The following is a 17,953-nucleotide window of genomic DNA, read 5'->3' as shown; positions in this document are numbered from 1 at the left end:
CATCCATCCATCCATCCATCCATCCGTCCATCCGTCCATCCGTCCATCCGTCCGTGCATCCGTCCATCCAATCAGGCATGGACTCAGCCCCTTTCGCAGCCTTATCCCTTCCAGCTTCCTCTCCAAGACCAGCGTCCTCATAACACTGTAATTGTTAAAACAGTGTTTGTCCGGCAAATACAGCTTCTAGACAAATTCCCCATCTTCCCTCCCCCACTTCATACCCTCCTCTTTGAAGCCCTGGTGCCCACACGGCATCTGCTCTTGCTGCTCCGTCCTCCTACCCCTTCTGCGCCCAGGAGGAGGCTTCAAGGCCGGTTGCCTGACTGCCTGCATCCTGCACCCATCCACATCTCTTTCATAGTCCATCATTCTTTTTCCTTCATTTTTCATTCCTGTAGAATCTTCCTGAGGGTCTCTGGGAATGCGTGCTGAGGATGCTGGGAGTAGAGAAATGAGGGCAGCCTGCAGCCTCCGTTAGTGAGTGACCAGCCCTGTTGCCCGTTTCTCCCCTATCCAGGAGGGCCTAGTGTGGCAGGAAGATCTGCGGGGGTGGTGGGGTGGTGGGGGGGTGGTGGTGACTGGAGGCTTGGGTTCTAGTCAAGACTCTGCCCCTGCAAAGCATCACTGCTACCATGTAGGACCAGGGGCTTGTGTTATTGGAGTGTCTCTTGGCACCCAAACCCTGGGTCTTTCCTTGCTGTCCCTGGTCCAGACTGGACCGGGGACAACACCCAGCAGCCCACATGGCCTTGGCCTGAACACCAGCTTTTGGTTCTGCATTTGAGTTGAGTGGGGAAGGCAGGGGAGTCTGAGAGCTTGTTGAGGATAGTGGGAAGTTCTCCACCGATCCCTCCTACTTGTCAGCTCTTGTGTGGCTACCTTGAACCCGAGGTACCCACATCCCAGACTCCATCATCCTGGTTCAGAGCTTGCATGAACCTATCAGCCTGGAGGACAGACAGCCTGAGAAGGAAGATTTAACTGATGCTAAGGCCACCACCCTGGGAAACGGAGAGGGAAAGGGAAGGTGGAAGAAGATGGTTTGGAGGCAGATGAATTTGGTTGGGACAAGAACCAGAGAGGAAGGGGCTATGGCCTCTTGTTAACCAGCTCCAAGAACTCCTAGTTGAATCTTGCTGTTTGGAGAAGTTAAGTCCCAGCCCTTGGTTAGATTCCCACCCACATCCCCAACATACATTCCTCCATTCAGTAAGTGTTTGCCAAGGGCCCCTGCATGTCAAGCATTGTGTTAATCCTTGTGGCAGAAGATAGAAAGCCCTAAGATGCAACTTGGCAACCAAGGACCTAATCAGGTTCAACCTTCCACCTGCCAAATTCTCATAATGTTTATGAAATTTACCCACAATGCTTTGCTCTTTTTTTATGGCTGAGTAATATTCCACCTTGTTAATATACTGCAATTGTCTGTCCATTCTCCTGGTCATGGACATTTGGGTTGCTTTCGGACTTTGGCTATAATGAATAAAGCTGCCCTGAACACTTCTGTACGTAGCATTTTTTGTTGACATTTGCTGTCATTTTTCTTGAGTGAATAGCATCACAAAGGTGGGGTGGGAACGGTCCACTCCAGCAGATAGTGTATTTTATCACGTGACGTTGTTTAGAATGCATGGCGATAATATAAAGTGAACCGATGTTTAGTTGGTTTGGTTTTATTATTGTGTTTAAATTCTCCACAGATATTGCACCCCCTTGCTGCCTGATCTACGGCAGACCACTCCCACCACCCCGTCCCCGCCCCCTCGGTATACTACTGCCTGGGAGTGGAATTTGATCATTTTATACTCCCACGAGCAATGCATGAGAGTTCCAGTTGCCCCACAATTTCACCTACCTTTGGTGCTGTCAGTCAGTCTCATTCTAGTAATCATAGCTGATAAAACAAGTTGTATCTTATTGTGGGTTTTTTTGTTTTGTTTTTGTTTTTAGTGAGAGAGAGGGGAGGGGCCGACGAGAGGGAGAGGGAGAGAGAAATCTTAAGCAGGCTTCACACCCAGAGCAGAGTTGACAGGGGGCTCAATCTCACAACCTTGAGATCATCACCTGAGCCAAAATCAAGAGTGGGTCGCTTAACCGAGTGAGCCACCCAGGCGCCCCCTTATTGTGGTTTTAATTTGCATTTCCTGGATGATTAATGATGTTGAGCACCTTTTCTTACGGTTTTATGGTATTGACCATTTGTATATCTTCTTTTGTGAAATGTCTGTTCAGGTCTTTTGGTCATTTTAGAGGTTACATTGTCTTTTTTATTATTGATTTGTAAGAGTTCATTGCATATTTTGTATACAAGCCTTTCGTTGTATATATTTATTGTGAATATTTCCTGTTAGATTGTTCATTTTCTTAATTTTGTCTTATGATGAGCAGAAGTTTGTAGTTTTGATACAGTTTAATGTATCAATTTTTAATTTTATGGTTAGCACTTTCAGTGTTTTGTCTAAAATATCTTTGCCCACTCTGAAATTTTGAAGATATTTTATTTAGTATGTTTTCTTCTAGAGGCTTTGTAATTTTAGGCTTTACATATAGGTCTACGACCTATTTTTAGTTTTTTTTTTTTAATGTATAGTGTAGGGTAGGAGTTACGGTTTGGTTTTGTTTTGTTTCCTATATGGTTATCCAGATATTCCAGGATCATTCGCTAATGAAATGGAAACTCCATTTTCCATTGAATTGCCTTGGCACTTTTGTCAAAATCGGTTGACAATTTATATGTTGGCTGATTTCTGGACTCTGTTCTGTTACATTTTTCTATTTTTTTCTAACCTTATGCCAATTCACACTATCTTGACTGCTGTAAACTTTTTAAAAAAAATTTTATTTATTTATGTGACAGAGAGACAGCCAGCGAGAGAGGGAACACAGCAGGGGAGTGAGAGAGGAAGAAGCAGGCTCCCAGCAGAGGAGCCTGACGTGGGGCTCGATCCCAGAACGCCAGGATCACGCCCTGAGCCAAAGGCAGACGCTTAACGACTGCGCTACCCAGGCGCCCCTTGATTGCTGTAAACGTCTAGTAAGTCTTAAAATCAGGCAGTGTAAATCTTTTTCTTCTTTTTAAAGATTATTTTGGCCCTTCTAGATCCATATATCCTTTAGAATTGGCTTGTCAATTTCTACAAAACAAAACCTGTTAAATGTAAATTGAGTTTGAGTTAAATCTAGAGATCAGTTTGGGGAAAACTGATGTCTAAACAATATTGAATTTCGATCCAGGAACATGGCATATCTCTCTGTTTGTTTAGCTTCTCTTTAATTCTTCTCACCAATTTTTGCAGATTTCAGTGCAGAGGTCTTATGCATCTCTTGTTAGATTTGTGCCTAAGTGTTTTATGTTTTTGATGCTATTGTATTTATTATTTATGTCATCTTCCAATTCTTTACTGGTAGGATATAGACGTACAGTTGATTTTGGAAAATTGATCTTGTACTTTGTAAATTTAATATACTTACTTGTTGCAGTATTTTTTACAGATTCCTTGGGCTTTCTTTTTTTTTTTTTTTTTAAAGATTTTTATTTATTTATTTGACAGAGACAGAGACAGCCAGCGAGAGAGGGAACACAAGCAGGGGGAGTGGGAGAGGAAGAAGCAGGCTCCCAGCGGAGGAACCTGATGTGGGGCTCGATCCCATAACGCCGGGATCACGCCCTGAGCCGAAGGCAGACGCTTAACCGCTGTGCCACCCAGGCGCCCCTCCTTGGGCTTTCTAATATATATTCATGCCATCTGAGAACAAAGGCAGTTTTACTCCTTTTTCTCAATCTTTATGCCAATTATATATACTTTTCTCCCTAGCCTTATTGGTTAGGACTCTGGTAGTGTTGAATAAAAGTGTTAAGGGTAGACGGCCTCATTTTGTTTCTCGTCCTAGGAGGAAAAACGTTCAGTCTTTCACCATGAATGTAATTTAGTTGTAGGTTTTTCATAGATGCCCTTTGTATTAGTTTACCAGGGCTGACGTACAGGCTGACACCACAACTTCGGTGGCAGAAAACAAGAAATTTATTGTTTCAAAGTGCTGGAAGTTCTACGTCTCAAATCAAGGTTTCAGGGGCACCTGGGCGGCCAAGTCGGTTAAGCATCTGACTCTTGGTTTCGGCTCAGGTCATGATCTCATGGGTTGTGGGTTGTGGGATTGAGTCCCATGTTGGGCTCCGAGCTCAGTCTGCTTGAAGAGTCCCTCCCTCTGCCCCTCCCCCTACACATGTTTGTGTATGTGTGCACACTCTCTCTCTCAAATAAATAAATAAATAAATAAATAAATAAATAAAATCAAAGTTTCAGTAGGGTTATGCTTTCTCTTATTATCCCTATAGGAGAGAATCCTTCCTTCCCTCTTCCAGCTTCTAGTATTTGTGGGCGACCCTGGCATTATTTGACTTAAAGACACATCACTCAGATCTTTGCCTCCATCATCACGTGTCTTTCTTCTGCCTGTGTCTCTGTTTTCACATGACACTTTCCTCTTCTTATAAGAACACCCATCATATTGGATTAGGGCCCACCATGACGACCTCATCTTAACTTGATTATATATGAAAAAACCCTTTTTCCAAATATAGTCGCATGTACAGGTTGTTAGAATTTCAACACATCTTTTTGGAGGACACAATTCGACCTGTAATATCCTGAATTGTATTGAGGAAATTCTCTTTTTTTCCTAGTTTGCTGAGAGTTTTAATTATGAACGGGTATTGCATCAGGTCAAATACATTTTCTTCACCTACAGAAGCGACCATATGAGTTTCATCTTTTATTAGAAATTGTATTAATTGATTCTTGAATATTAAAAGAGCCTTGCATTCCTGGGATAAACCTTACTTGGTCATAATCACTTTTCATATATTACTGGAGTCAACTGGTTGATATTTTGTTAATTTTTTTTGGTTGTTATTTGTTTTGCTTTTTTATCTATGTTCATGAGGGCTATTAGTCTCTCTTTTCTTGTAATGCCAGTTTTTGGTATCAGGGTTATGCTGACTTCATACAATGAATTAGGGAGTCTTCCATCCTCCTTTTTTTTCTGAGAAAGTTTAAGTGAGATTGATGCTATTACTTCCTTAAAATATTTGATATAATACACCAATAAAGGCATGGGGGTCTGGAATCTTTATTATGGGTAAGCTTTTAATTATGAATTCAATTTCTTTAACAAATATAGTGCTATAAAGATTTTCTATTTCTTCTTATGTCAGTTTTGGTGAATTGCACCTTTGGAGGAATTTATCCATGCCATCTAAATCGTCAAGGTGGTGACATTTTAGTGGAGAGGTCAATGTGCAAGGTCAGGACCCTCAGCAGGCCAGAAAAGAGAACCCTAGACCAAGGTCTTTGCCTGGGCTCTTTCAGCACACTACGGAGAATACACAGATAAAGCTGGCCTGGTGATCATTGTGCCATCTGTGAAGGAAGAACAGGTGAAACATTCTTGGTAGTTTATTCACCACTGGAAAATTCTCATAAGGGAGCAATGATGTGCACGTAAGTTTGGCTTAACGTTGTAAGAGCTTGGACCCGTCCCCCCTCAAAAAATTTTTATCTTCTTAGATCAGTAGTTCTCGAAGTGTGTTTTGGGGACCCCTGGGCACCCCAACAACTTTTTCTGAGAATTTGGAGGTCAAAGCTATTTTTCTAATAATATTAAGATATTATTTGCCTTTTTCAATCTCATTCTCTCATGAGAATACAGTGGAGTAATTGAGAAGTTACACGACATGTGCTATCATAACAGATCGGAAACAGAAGAAAATAGAATCCAGCTCTCTTCTGTTAAGCTAGATATTAAAGATATTTCCAAAAATGTAAAGTGGCTCCACTATTCTTATGATTTGTTTTGCTTTGGAAAATACAGTTTTAAAAAATAAAAATGTTATTATATTAACATGTAATAGGTTTATACTGTTATTTTTGTACGACTTAATAAATATCCCATATATGTATCAGTTTCAATTGTCAATATGTTAAATATCATTATATGTATTTCCCCTGTAAACAAAAGATCTTTAGGCTCCTTGATGTTTTCAAGAGTTTAAAGGGGCCCCGAGCCTAAAAAATTTGAGAACTGCTGCTTCAGATAGTTTTTTTGGGGGGCGGTGGTGAGTACATCTTATTGAAATGTAACATATACACAGAAATATCCTAAAGTTATAAGCGTGCAGCTCAGTGAATGTTTACAAAACAAAACAAAATATTCACACACATGTAACTAGCACCCAGATCAAGCAACAGAGCATCCGCATCCCCCTTTGTCGCCACTCCTGACCCAAGAGCAAACAGTATCCCCATTTCCTACCCAGTGAGGAGCTTTGCCTATTTTTAAAAATTTCATCTGCAGGAATCTCACGGTGTGTACTCTTTCCTGTCCGGCATCCTTAACATCATGATTGTGAGGGTCGTCTTGGCTGAGGGTCCTGAGGGCTGGTTCGATCTCAAGTGCGTGGTGTTTTGCTGTGCCCCCCGGTGTGCGTATCCAGTCTGCGGTTCCTAGGCACTTGGGCTGTTTCCAGTTTGGGGCTCTTACGAACAGTGTTTCGTTCTTCCACGCGTCCTCAGCAAATGTGCCCCCCATTCCTGCTGGGCACCTGCTGGGGACTGGGTTTCCTTTTCAGTGTGTCCTTTTCACTTCACAGATGAGAAGGCGAGGCTTTCTCAGCAGCGAGCTTGTGTCTCACAAGCACCACCCTGACGAAGGTGTGGAAGACAGAGCTCTTTGTTTTCCACTCAGAACCTTCCACCAGTCCTTTCAATTAGCCTCTTGCTGCACACGTGGTCTTAGGGATGACCCTCAAAGCTGGATTCCTGCTGTGAAAATCTTCTGATGGCAAGTGTTTCTTTGGAGAGAGGTGGTATAGTGTCTGGACTGTGGCATACACCCCTTGGGACTGAATCTCCTTCCCCACCACCTCCCAACTCCAGGACCTCCTCCAATGAGCTTCTCACACTGTCCCAGTATTGGGACTGCTGGGAGCCGAGACTGGCCTGCAGTGGCCCCACTAAAAGGCTTTCCGCACAGCGTCACACCAGCCCAGCCGCTATGACGCAGGCCATCAGCAAGATCATGGAGAAGACATTCCCTTCAAGAGAGCAACTCCAGAGGTAACATTCCTGGGAATAAACTTTATGACCTGTGGAAAGAAAGGCACAATATTTTATGGAAGGCATAAAGCTTACGTAAAATGGAGAGACAAGCCATCTTCTTGGACAGGAAGATGACGAAATGTGGGTTCTCCAAATCAAGGCAAAGCCAATTAAAATCCTGATAGGTTTTCGCAGGCAAGCAGGAATGCGATCCTAAACTTTGTCACTGCAATTGCCAAGAACTTTAAAAGAAAAAAAGAATGATGAGTATGGTTTTCAGCATAACAAACACCATATTGAAATTTAGCCGACGAAGATACCAGGGACTATAGCGTGGAGACTTTCTTTTTTTTTTTTCTTTTTATTTATTTATTTATTTATTTATTTTTTTATTAATAATGATTTTTTATTATGTTATGTTAGTCACCATACAGTACATCCCCGGTTTTCGATGTAAGGCTCGATGATTCATTAGTTGTGTATAACACCCAGTGCACCATGCAATACGTGCCCTCCTTACTACCCATCACCGGTCTATCCCATTCCCCCACCCCCCTCCCCTCTGTAGCCCTCAGTTTGTTTCTCATAGTCCATAGTCTCTCATGTTTCATTCCCCCTTCTGATTACCCCCCCTTTCTTTATCCCTTTCTTCCCCTACGGATCATTCTAGTTCTTATGTTCCATAGATGAGAGAAATCATATGCGTGGAGACTTTCTAACTGTACCAGGCAAGAAGTCATGATGGAAAATTTGAAACGTTTACATATCTGAAAAGACCATGTATGAAATAAAGAGGCAGCTGTCAACTAGGAAAAATCCTAGTTATTCCTGATAGAAGTAAGGCTGAGAAATGTAGTCCTTTTAACTCGGCAGCAATGAGCTCAGGAAATTTCTACCACTAAAGTAGTAGGAGCGAGAGAAGCAGGGAGTCAGTCATTCCTACAGAAAGAATTCATCACAAAACACTAAGAGTCCATAGTATTAAAAAAAAGAATTCAGGGGCGCCTGGCAGTCAGAGGAGCACGTGACTCTAGATCTCGGGGTTGTGAGTTTGAGCCCCACGTTGGGTGTAGACATGGCTAAAAAAATAAATAAAACTTAAAAAGAAAAGAACTCATAACATAAAAAATAAAAATAATGTAAATGACTTGAGGATTGACAGCACGCACCTAGGGAGGGAACGACAAAACACACCTGAAGAAAAGAGAAGGAAGTAAATTAATGGAAAAATGGAAAAATGGGAGAACTGGTAAGTATGTATATTTTGCTCTTTTTTCTAAAACATCTTTTTTCTCCTCCCCAGCTTTACTGAGGTACAACTGACTAACGAAAATTGTCTGTGCTGCAGGTGTGCAAGGTGATGATTTGATATATGTGTGCATTGTGAAAGTCTCACCACAACCAGGCTAATGAACGCACCCACCGCTTTACGTTGTTGCCATTTTGTGTCTGTGTGATGAGAACATTTAAAACCTACTATATTAGCGAACTTACTGTATACCGCACAGTATTAGTAACTAGTCACCATGCAGCACGTTAGAGCCCTAGGACTTACTCATCTTAGAACTGAAAGCTTGTACCTTTGACCAGCATCTCGCCACTTCCCCAGCCCCCAACCTGTGGTCACCATCATTCTACTCTTTGGTTCTATGAGTCTGACTGTTTCAGATTCCAGATGTAAATGAGATCATACAGTCTTTGTCTTTCTCTGTCTGCTTTATTTCGCTAAGCGTGATGTCCTCCAGGTTCATCGATGTCACAAATGTCAAGGTTTTCTTCATTTTATGGCTGAACAGTATTCCACGCTATACAGAGTTTTCTTTATCCATTAATCCACCGATGGACACCTAGCTTGTTTCCATGTCTTGGCTATTGTGAATGACGCTGTGCTGAACATGGCCTTGCAGATTATCTTTTTGAGACACCGATTTCATTTCCTTAGGATACTTACCCATAGTGGGATTGTTCAGTCATATGATAGTTCTATTTTTTATTTTCTGAGGAACCTCCATAAGGTTTTCCATAATTGCTATACCTGCAAAGTATATGAAAAGATAGTTCTTCTGAAAAAAATCGGTAGAAAGAGACAAATCTATAGAAAATCTAATTAATAAATAAGAGACAATAATATTAATTCAGTGAGAAAATATAATTATAGATAAAGTGGATATTATAAATTATTTTATATACAGTCATATCTAATAAATATAAATATTTTGAAGTGGATGAGTTTATAGGAAAGTGTAAATGGCCAACACGAACCAAAGAAGAAGTGGAATATCGTAATACCCTATCATCAGGGAAACTACTGAAGAAAGTTCTCAAAGCAATTGTCTCAAAAAATGGTCTGAACAGCCAGAACACTTAACTAGATCGTTCTCTCATAATGAAGAAACAGCTAATTCTATGGATGCTTCCATTAATTTTAGGCCTCGATGATATATTCTGACACCAAAGTCTGACAAATAAATGAGAAAAATATAATTTCAGTTACAAGTAGAGAGACAAATATTCGACAGGACACAAGAACAGTGAAGTGCCATCAAGTAGACTGGCTCCCAAGAATAGAGACAGACTTCCTGTCTGAAAATCCATTCGAGGAGAAATTGCTTTGTCAAATAATGCTTAGAAGCGATAGCTATTCACACTTCAAAAGCATAGAAATGAATAAGAAAATAAAACAACTATTATGACAAAACCCCAATAACAATGTCAATACTTTGTTATTTTTTATCCAGTGTTTTTTTGCTCTGTCTTGGTATGTGCGGGTGCTGTGTTTTCTACAGAACCAGGACCCCATTTGGTGTGTATTTGTGTGTGTAGAGTTTGTGGGTGTTCTTTTATATTATATTTTATTTTATTTTTAAAAAGATTTTATTATTTTGTTTTAAGATTCATTTTATTTATTTGAGAGACAGAGAGTGCAAGCCAGGGGAGAGGGCGAGGGAGAGAAAAAATCCTCAAGTACCCTCAGCTCGGAGCCCAGCACGGGGCTGGATCTCACAACTCTGAGATCATGACCTGAGCCGAAATCAAGAGTCAGATGCTTAACTGACTCAGCTACCCAGGCACCCCAAAGTCTTATTTTTTAAGTAGTCTCTTCACCTAATACGGGGCTCAAACTTACAACCCTGAGATCAGGGACCTCATGCCCCACTGGCTCAGCCAGCCAGGCGTCCCCAGTATGGGAGTGTTCTTCACTGGGGGCAATTTTGACCTTCAGGGAACATCTGGCAACATTTGCAGACATTTTTGGTTGTCACAGCTTGTGTGGGGGAGGGGCTGTTGGCCTCTGGTGGGTAGAGGCTGGGGTTGCTGCTGAATCTATAAGGCACAGGACAGTCCCCGCAACAAAGAGTTATCCAGACTAAAATGTCAATAGCGCCAACGTTGAGGAACCCTGATGAATACGTCGCCTTTTTTTTCTTAAAATAAGTGCAGCGTTTTCTCACGAGGTAGGTAGAATCCACCCCTACCACCTTGCCCACCTTCCACATGGGATGTTGTCACCTTACGTGCTGCAGGAAACTTTGCAGAGATAACTAAGGTACTGCACCCACCCTGGATTATCTGCAGGGTCCCAGTCTCACCGCATGAGCCCTTAGAAGCAGAGAACCTTCTCTGGCTGGAGTGAGACAGGTGTGGCAGAAGGAGAACTCAGATTCGAAGCATGGAAGGACAGGAGTGGTGTTGCTGGGCGAAGATGAGGCAAATGCATCGTGACAAGAAAGGAGGAGAGGCTCCCAGCTGAGGGCAAGAGGACAGAGACCTCGGTCCAACCACCACACACAGAACTGAATTCTGCCAACAACCTGAACGAGCCTGGAAGTGCCTTCCCCTGCCCTCACCCCCGCCCCCCCAGGTTTGTAGCTCGAGCTGGCCTGCACGTTGCTTTTGACCTTGTGGGCCCAAGAGCAGAGGAAAGAGCAGAGCCCACCTAGACTGTTGACTGACAGAGCTCTGAGATGATGAATTGTATTGCCACTAAATTTACGATAATGTTCCCGCAGCAATATAAAACAAATATACATGGTACGATTAACAGTTCTCTCATATTCACGAACGTCCGTGTGTGCAGATCTTTGTCCCCCTCTCATTTTTATACATGTCACCTGGTTCCTCTCTGGAAATGTTTTTCTCAATTTATCATCAGCCATACTTGAGAAAAGTAGCTACTCCTTGCTCTTACTAACATTTAGTGAAGTCATGGAAAATGTAACCTTAATTTGATAAGTAAAAACATATACCTTGATATTATAATATCTTGTCAATTTTTTCATTAAAATAATTAAAAGTGTGAGATAATTGCTAATTATGTATTTTTAAAAAGAACTACCTGTTGGGTTTATGAATTCTGCTTTTTTCCTGTTTGCTAATTACTTTATTCGGCCTTTATTTTTTATTTTTTTAAGGTTTTTTTTTTTTTTTAGAGAGAGAGAGAAAGGGAGAGAGAGAGGCAGAGAGTGTGCAAGTGGAGGGAGGGTCGGAGGGAGAGAGAGTCTTAAGCAGACTCCCTGCTGAGCATGGAGCCTGGCACAGGACTCAACCTCACAACCCACAAACCATGACCTGAGCCGAAACCAAGAGTCAGACGCTTAACCGACTGAGCCACCCAGGTGCCCCTATTTCTGCCTTTAAAAATAAAATTAATTTCCTTCTCTTTTCTTCATGTGTATTCTGTTCTTCTTTTCCCAACTATTTTTTTTTTTTATTCCGACTGAAGATGAACTTTCTTTTTCTCGTGTTCAAATTAGGGAAGACAGGTCAAACTATTTCATAGGTAATGATGATTAAATCCTAATATTAAGGCTTCGACAAGATAACAAACAGCACAGAACCTGGAGGTACTTATTGGAACTCAAATAACTTGCTGCTGCTGGCTGTTTGGGTGGCTTCCAGTTTTTCCCTAGTATAAACAACGCCGTACCGGACATCCTCGTTACTCTTCACAAGGGCGTCCTGCTTCCCACCCACCAGCGCTGCTACTACTGCTGCTTTCTTCCTACCTTCCTACAGCCTCGGCAGCAGGGGGACTCTTTTCTTTAATTTAAATCATTAAAAAAAAAAGAGTAACCTTATTTTATTTGAATTTTCCAGAATACAGCTCAGAAAATAAAAATATCAACAGGAATACAGATTTGAAATAGATTTAGGAGCAAGTTGTTTTTACCCATTATATCACACTATATCAGAGACTTAATTTTTAATACAAATTCATTTAAAATGGAAATACTTTGTTTTTCTGAGGATAAATTAAATAAGCGCATATTGCAGAAATTTCAGACAGTAAGAAAGTCAGCTGTGTTGGGGCACCCGGTGGCTCTCAGTTGGTTAAGTGATTAACTCTTTTTTTTTTTCAAGATTTTATTTATTTATTCGACAGAGATAGAGACAGCCAGCGAGAGAGGGAACACAAGCAGGGGGAGTGGGAGAGGAAGAAGCAGGCTCATAGCGGAGGAGCCTGATGTGGGGCTCGATCCCATAACGCCGGGATCACGCCCTGAGCCGAAGGCAGACGCTTATCCACTGAGCCATCCAGGCGCCCCATAAGTGATTAACTCTTGATTTTGGCTCAGGTCATGATCTCAGGATGGTGAGACTGAGTCCGCCTGGTGCTCCCCGCTGGGCAGGAGTCTGCTTGATTCTCTCCGGCCCCCCGCCCCTCCCCCACCACGCACGCACACGGAAGCGCGCCCTCTCTCTAAATAAACAAACAAACAAACAAACAAATAAATAATAATAATAGTAATAAAGGAAAGGAAAGAAAGGCAGCTGTATTGGTTAGCTAGGGCTGCCATAGCGGAGCCCCACACGCCGAGTAGCTCGAACAGCTGAAACGCACAGTCTCACAATTCTGGGGGTTAGAAGTTCAGATCTCGGTGTTGTCATAAATAGCTCCTTCTGAGGCTGCGAGGCGCAGTCTGTCCCAGGCCTGTCCCCTGGCTTCTGCCGGGTTTACGGGTCATCTTTGGTGCTCTTTGGTGTGTAGAAGCATCACCCTGATCCCGGCCTTCATCTTCACATGGTGGTCTCCGTGTGTGTCTGTGTCCGAATTTCCCCTTTCCCCTTTTTATAAGGACACCTATTATCCTGCCCTAATGACCTCATCTTAACTAAATACATCAGCAATGGCTGTATTTTCAAATAAGGTCAAAGTCTTAGGTACTGTAAGGCTTAGGACTTCAACATATGAATTGTGGGGGACACGATTTGACCCGCAACAGCAACCTTGTTCATAATTACACTTCAGCTGTGATATGCAATGGGTGTGTACTCCCCCAGGTTTGATCTACGTGCATATGTACACTCACAAAGTTTATTTTGTCACGAATGGAATTATACAGTTTTCTAATCTGCTATTTTTCACTTAACTAAATGTCCTGCACCTTTCCACGTCACCAAATGCAGATGATATTTTTAAGGGTGTGTAGAATTCTGTTCTTCCATGTGCCATGTTTTATTGATTGACGAATATTTGTTTTCCCAAACGTTTGCTCTTACGAGCAGAGCAGCCAAGAGGATACTTGTCTGCAATGCGCTCTCTTGATTCCTAGCTTGCTATTTTCCCAAGATACATTGCTGCAGGTGGGTCTGCTGGCTTAAAATGGTCTGTGTCTTCCAAAATATTTTGACACACGTTGACAACCTTCCCTCCAGAAACGCTGTGACTCTTCACACTCCCGCCACCAAAGCACTTTCTCTTCCAAACCTGCTTCTCCCCAGCTTTCCGCACCTCAGCGAGGACAGCTCCCTTCTAGCAGCTGAGGTCAAAGCTTGAAGTCATCCTTCCTGCCTTGTGGCCTCCCACCTCGCACTGAATCTATCGGTACGATCCCTGGGCTCTGTCTCCAAAGTCTATCCAGTAGGACGGCTTCTCCCGCCTTGGTCCCCGCCGTCTTCTCACCTGGAGCATCTCCCTGGTTTCTCACCTGGACCTTGGCAGGGTTTCCCCCCGGGGCCCCGCGAGGGCTGTTCTCCCCACAGCCGCCAGAGGGCGCACTTTCAACCGTAAATCAGACCCCGCCCGGCCTCTGCTTGGAATTCCAGGTTCATTCGGAATAAACCGCACAGCCCTAGCCAGGGGGCCACAGACCCCACTCTGTGAGGCCCTGCCTGTGTCCTTTCCCCGTTTTTCCATTCCTGCGTTTACCTCATAAAAAATAGAGAAGACCCCTTTGTACATTCAGAATATCAGTTCTGTCCACCAGAAGTCGCTGGTATTTTTCCATTTGACATCTGCCTCTTTATTGGATTCATGGACTGTTTTGATATGTAAATCCATCACATTCCCCATTATGCTTTCTTCCCTGCCTGTGCACTTAGAAAGACTCCTCCTTAAACTTATATATTCACCAATATTTCCTTCTAGCACTGTTATATATAGAGAACATCAAAATCATTAGTCGGTACTTTTTTTTTGTTAAGTTCGTGACATTTGTAATGTATTGGCTTCTCAAGACAAATTTTAGAATGCATTTTCTAGTTGTCTGCCAAAACCTAAGGGGATTTTTGTTGCTGTTGCTTTAATTTGGGGGAGACTCCGTATTCCGATGCAAGAATACAGTTTCTCCCTCCATTTACTGGAAGCTTTATGGCCCCCAGTAAAATTTTGTGCCTTTCTTTACATAGGTCATAGAGGGAATTCCCAGGAATTGTGTGTTCGCGGGTGCTCTCGTGAAGGGAGTACCTTGGCCGCAAGCCCTTTTCCTGGGGGCACTGTCCCCCGATAGGGAGCTGCCGCCTCCGCCGCCTGCTGCGCCGATTCGGTGGCGCCCCCTGGTGGTCGCTCCCAGAGTGGCGCTTCTGCCACCTTCCAATTCCATCCGAACGTCGCCTTGCGGGATTTACTTTCCTTGCCAGACTTTTGAGTCACCTCCCGCGAAGGCAGGCAAACGATTTTCAACATTTTGGATTCAGCAAAAATACACTTTGGAAGAGGAGCATGAAAAAGTCACTCTAAAGCCAAATCGACTCTTGAAAATGTGGCAGCTATTTATTTATTCACCCAAAACCTGCTGATGCAAGCTGTCTTAGGGGCCAGGCTGTGGAGTTCAAACGGAAACCGAGATAGAGACAGACAAACGCCCTACTGTTCCCTTGCATTGTGTGTTCTAGTGAAAGGAGACAAAAATAATCAAGTAAATAAATGTAATTATCTCCAAGGGAAATAAATAATTTGAAGAAAATAAAGCAGGAACAGAGAGGGGGGTGGGGGTGGCCAGCAGGGGCTAGGGTTCAGGGCGGGCTTCTCGGAGGAGGTGCCGGGGAGGGGCAGGTGAAGGAGGAGTCAGCGCGGAAGATGGGTATGCTAGATATTACCCACTCTTGTCAAATCCTGTATTTTTTATACAGGAGAATATTGAATTAGGAGAAAAATGGAATATATGCGTCCTCGTTGCCTTGCGCGTCCCGTACCCGTGCTTCACAACGCGGTTGTTTGACCCCCAAGAACGAGTGAAGTCCTGTTTGTCATGTGAGGAAGTGGGGTCTGCAGGCCCAGAAACTGGTACTTGTTTGGGCAATGTGGATGTCGGAGCTTTGGCCCCCGTGTGGGCGGCATTTCTCTTTTGGCCTGGAGCTGTCTTTCCGGCGGGCTTCCTGACAACTTTTTTTTGGCTGTAATTATTGCTGTCGATATAAAAGAGCCAGTCTAGGAATTAATAACACATAGTGTTCTGGGCAACATGGTGCCCCCCTTCATAAGTTGAAGTCCGAACGCCCAGTACCTCAGGATGTGATGGTGTTCGGGAACAGGACCTTTGAAGAGGTAATTAAGTTGATGTGGTCATTGGGGTGGGTCCTAATCCTATAGGGCCGAAGTCCTCATAAGCAGAGGACCATAGGACCCAGGCACACAGAGGGAAGACCAGGCGAAGACACGGGGAGAAGAGGGCCCCCTACCAGCCAAGGTGAGAGGCCTCCATTGGAACCAACCCTGACAAGACTTGATCTTGGATTTCTGGCCTGCCGCATTGTGAGAAAGTAGTTTTCTGTGGTCTAAGGGACACAATCTTCGGTACTTGCTAGGGCAGCCCTAGCGGACTCCTGCATGTGGATTAATGTTATCTTCAGAATGAAATGTGAAAGAATCCAAGTATGGCGGTTGACACAAATGACTTACTGTAAGAAATGTTCGTAAAGACGGGCTTTCTATTCTGGGAGAGGGACAGAAGTGGGGGGATTCAAGCTGGGTTGGAAGTAGAGTCAGAAGAATGTGGAGAGAGACTGGACATGTGAGGAGGTGGGGAGGAAAGAGAATTCCCAAGGATGATTCCTGGGTGTGGGGCCTAAGGAAAGGGATGGATGGTGGGGGATGGGAGGAGTATCTATTTCTTAGCTATCTGGGTTTGAGATGCTCCTGGAGCATGCCGGAGTCATCCAGTAACAGCCGGATACGGAGCCCAGCAAGCGGGTTGGGCTGGAGATAAATATGTGGGACTCAACAGCTCACAGACAGAATTTAAAGTCATGGGACTAGATCAAGTTACTTGGATGAAGAGATTGGGATGACGTCTGATATGTTTAGGTTTTTATTTTCATTTATATTAAAATACTTTCTTATTTCCCTTGTGATTTCTTTCTTCCTTCCTTCCTTTCTTTCTTTCTTTCTTTCTTTCTTTCTTTCTTTCTTTCTTTCTTTCTTTCTTTCTCTCGACATAGGATTATTGTGAAAAGTGTTCTTTAACTCCCACGTATTTGGGGATGTGAGGGCTTTCTTTATGTAACTGATTTCTAATTTATTTCCATTGTGTTCAGAGAACGTACTTTAAATAATTTAAATCCCTTTTCTTTCAGATGTGTTGAGCCTTACTTGGTGGTCCTGTCTATAGTTGATCTGGACAAAAAATGCGGTGTTTTGTGCATTTTGGGTTTTTACGTCCAACGAATGTCAATTACTGCAGGTTCGTTGGTAACGTTATTCGCATCTCCTGTACCCTCAGTAACTATAAAAAAGAATTAACTTCAGGGGCGCCTGGGTGGCGCAGTCGTTAAGCGTCTGCCTTCAGCTCAGGGCGTGATCCCGGCGTTCTGGGATTGAGCCCCGCATCGGGCTCCTCCGCTGGGAGCCTGCTTCTCCCTCTCCCACTCCCCCTGCTTGTGTTCCCTCTCTCGCTGGCTGTCTCTCTGTCAAATAAATAAATAAATAATCTTAAAAAAAATTAACTTCATTGTTTTAGAACAATTTTAGATTTACAAAAAACTGCAAATATAGGACAGAGGGGTTCCCATATGCCCCACACCCAATTTCCCTCAAAATTAACATCTCATATGCGGATGATACTTTTATTACCATCACAAATCCGTATGGATATATTATTATTAGCTACGGCTCATGCTTTATTCAGATTTCCCTAGTTTTTACCTAACGTGCCTTTTCTGTTCCAGGATGTCACCCACGATCCCACATGACATTTAGTCATTCCATTTCCTTAGGCTCCCCTTGGCTGTGACAGTTTCTCAGACTTCCCTTGTTTTTGATGACCTTGACGGTTTTGAGACAGTCTGTAGAGCGTCCCGCTAAGGAATTTGTCTGATGTGCTTGTTATGATCAGATGGGGGTTAGGGGTTTGGGGGAGGAAGACCAGAGGTCAAGTGCCATTCTTTACCACATCATGTCAGAGACACGCGGTCAACATGACTCACCCCGTCGAGGCTCATGGTCAATCACCAGGCTGAGGAGATAGTCGGTTTAAGGGGCTTCCTGCATTTTATCGGGCAGCGCTCTCCAGCCGTCCTCCTGGCCCCTGCCAAATGTCCGCGTGCAACATCAGGGGTGTGAGGGTACTCCTTAAAGTGCGTACATCCTTCCCAATAATTTTTGTCTGGTGTATGAATGTTCTTTCCTTAAGCGT

Source organism: Ursus americanus, chromosome 1, assembly GCF_024610735.1.
Source record: "Ursus americanus isolate L20-20 chromosome 1, mUrsAme1.1.p, whole genome shotgun sequence".
NCBI lineage: Eukaryota > Metazoa > Chordata > Mammalia > Carnivora > Ursidae > Ursus > Ursus americanus.
This window is presented reverse-complemented; position numbering follows the sequence as displayed.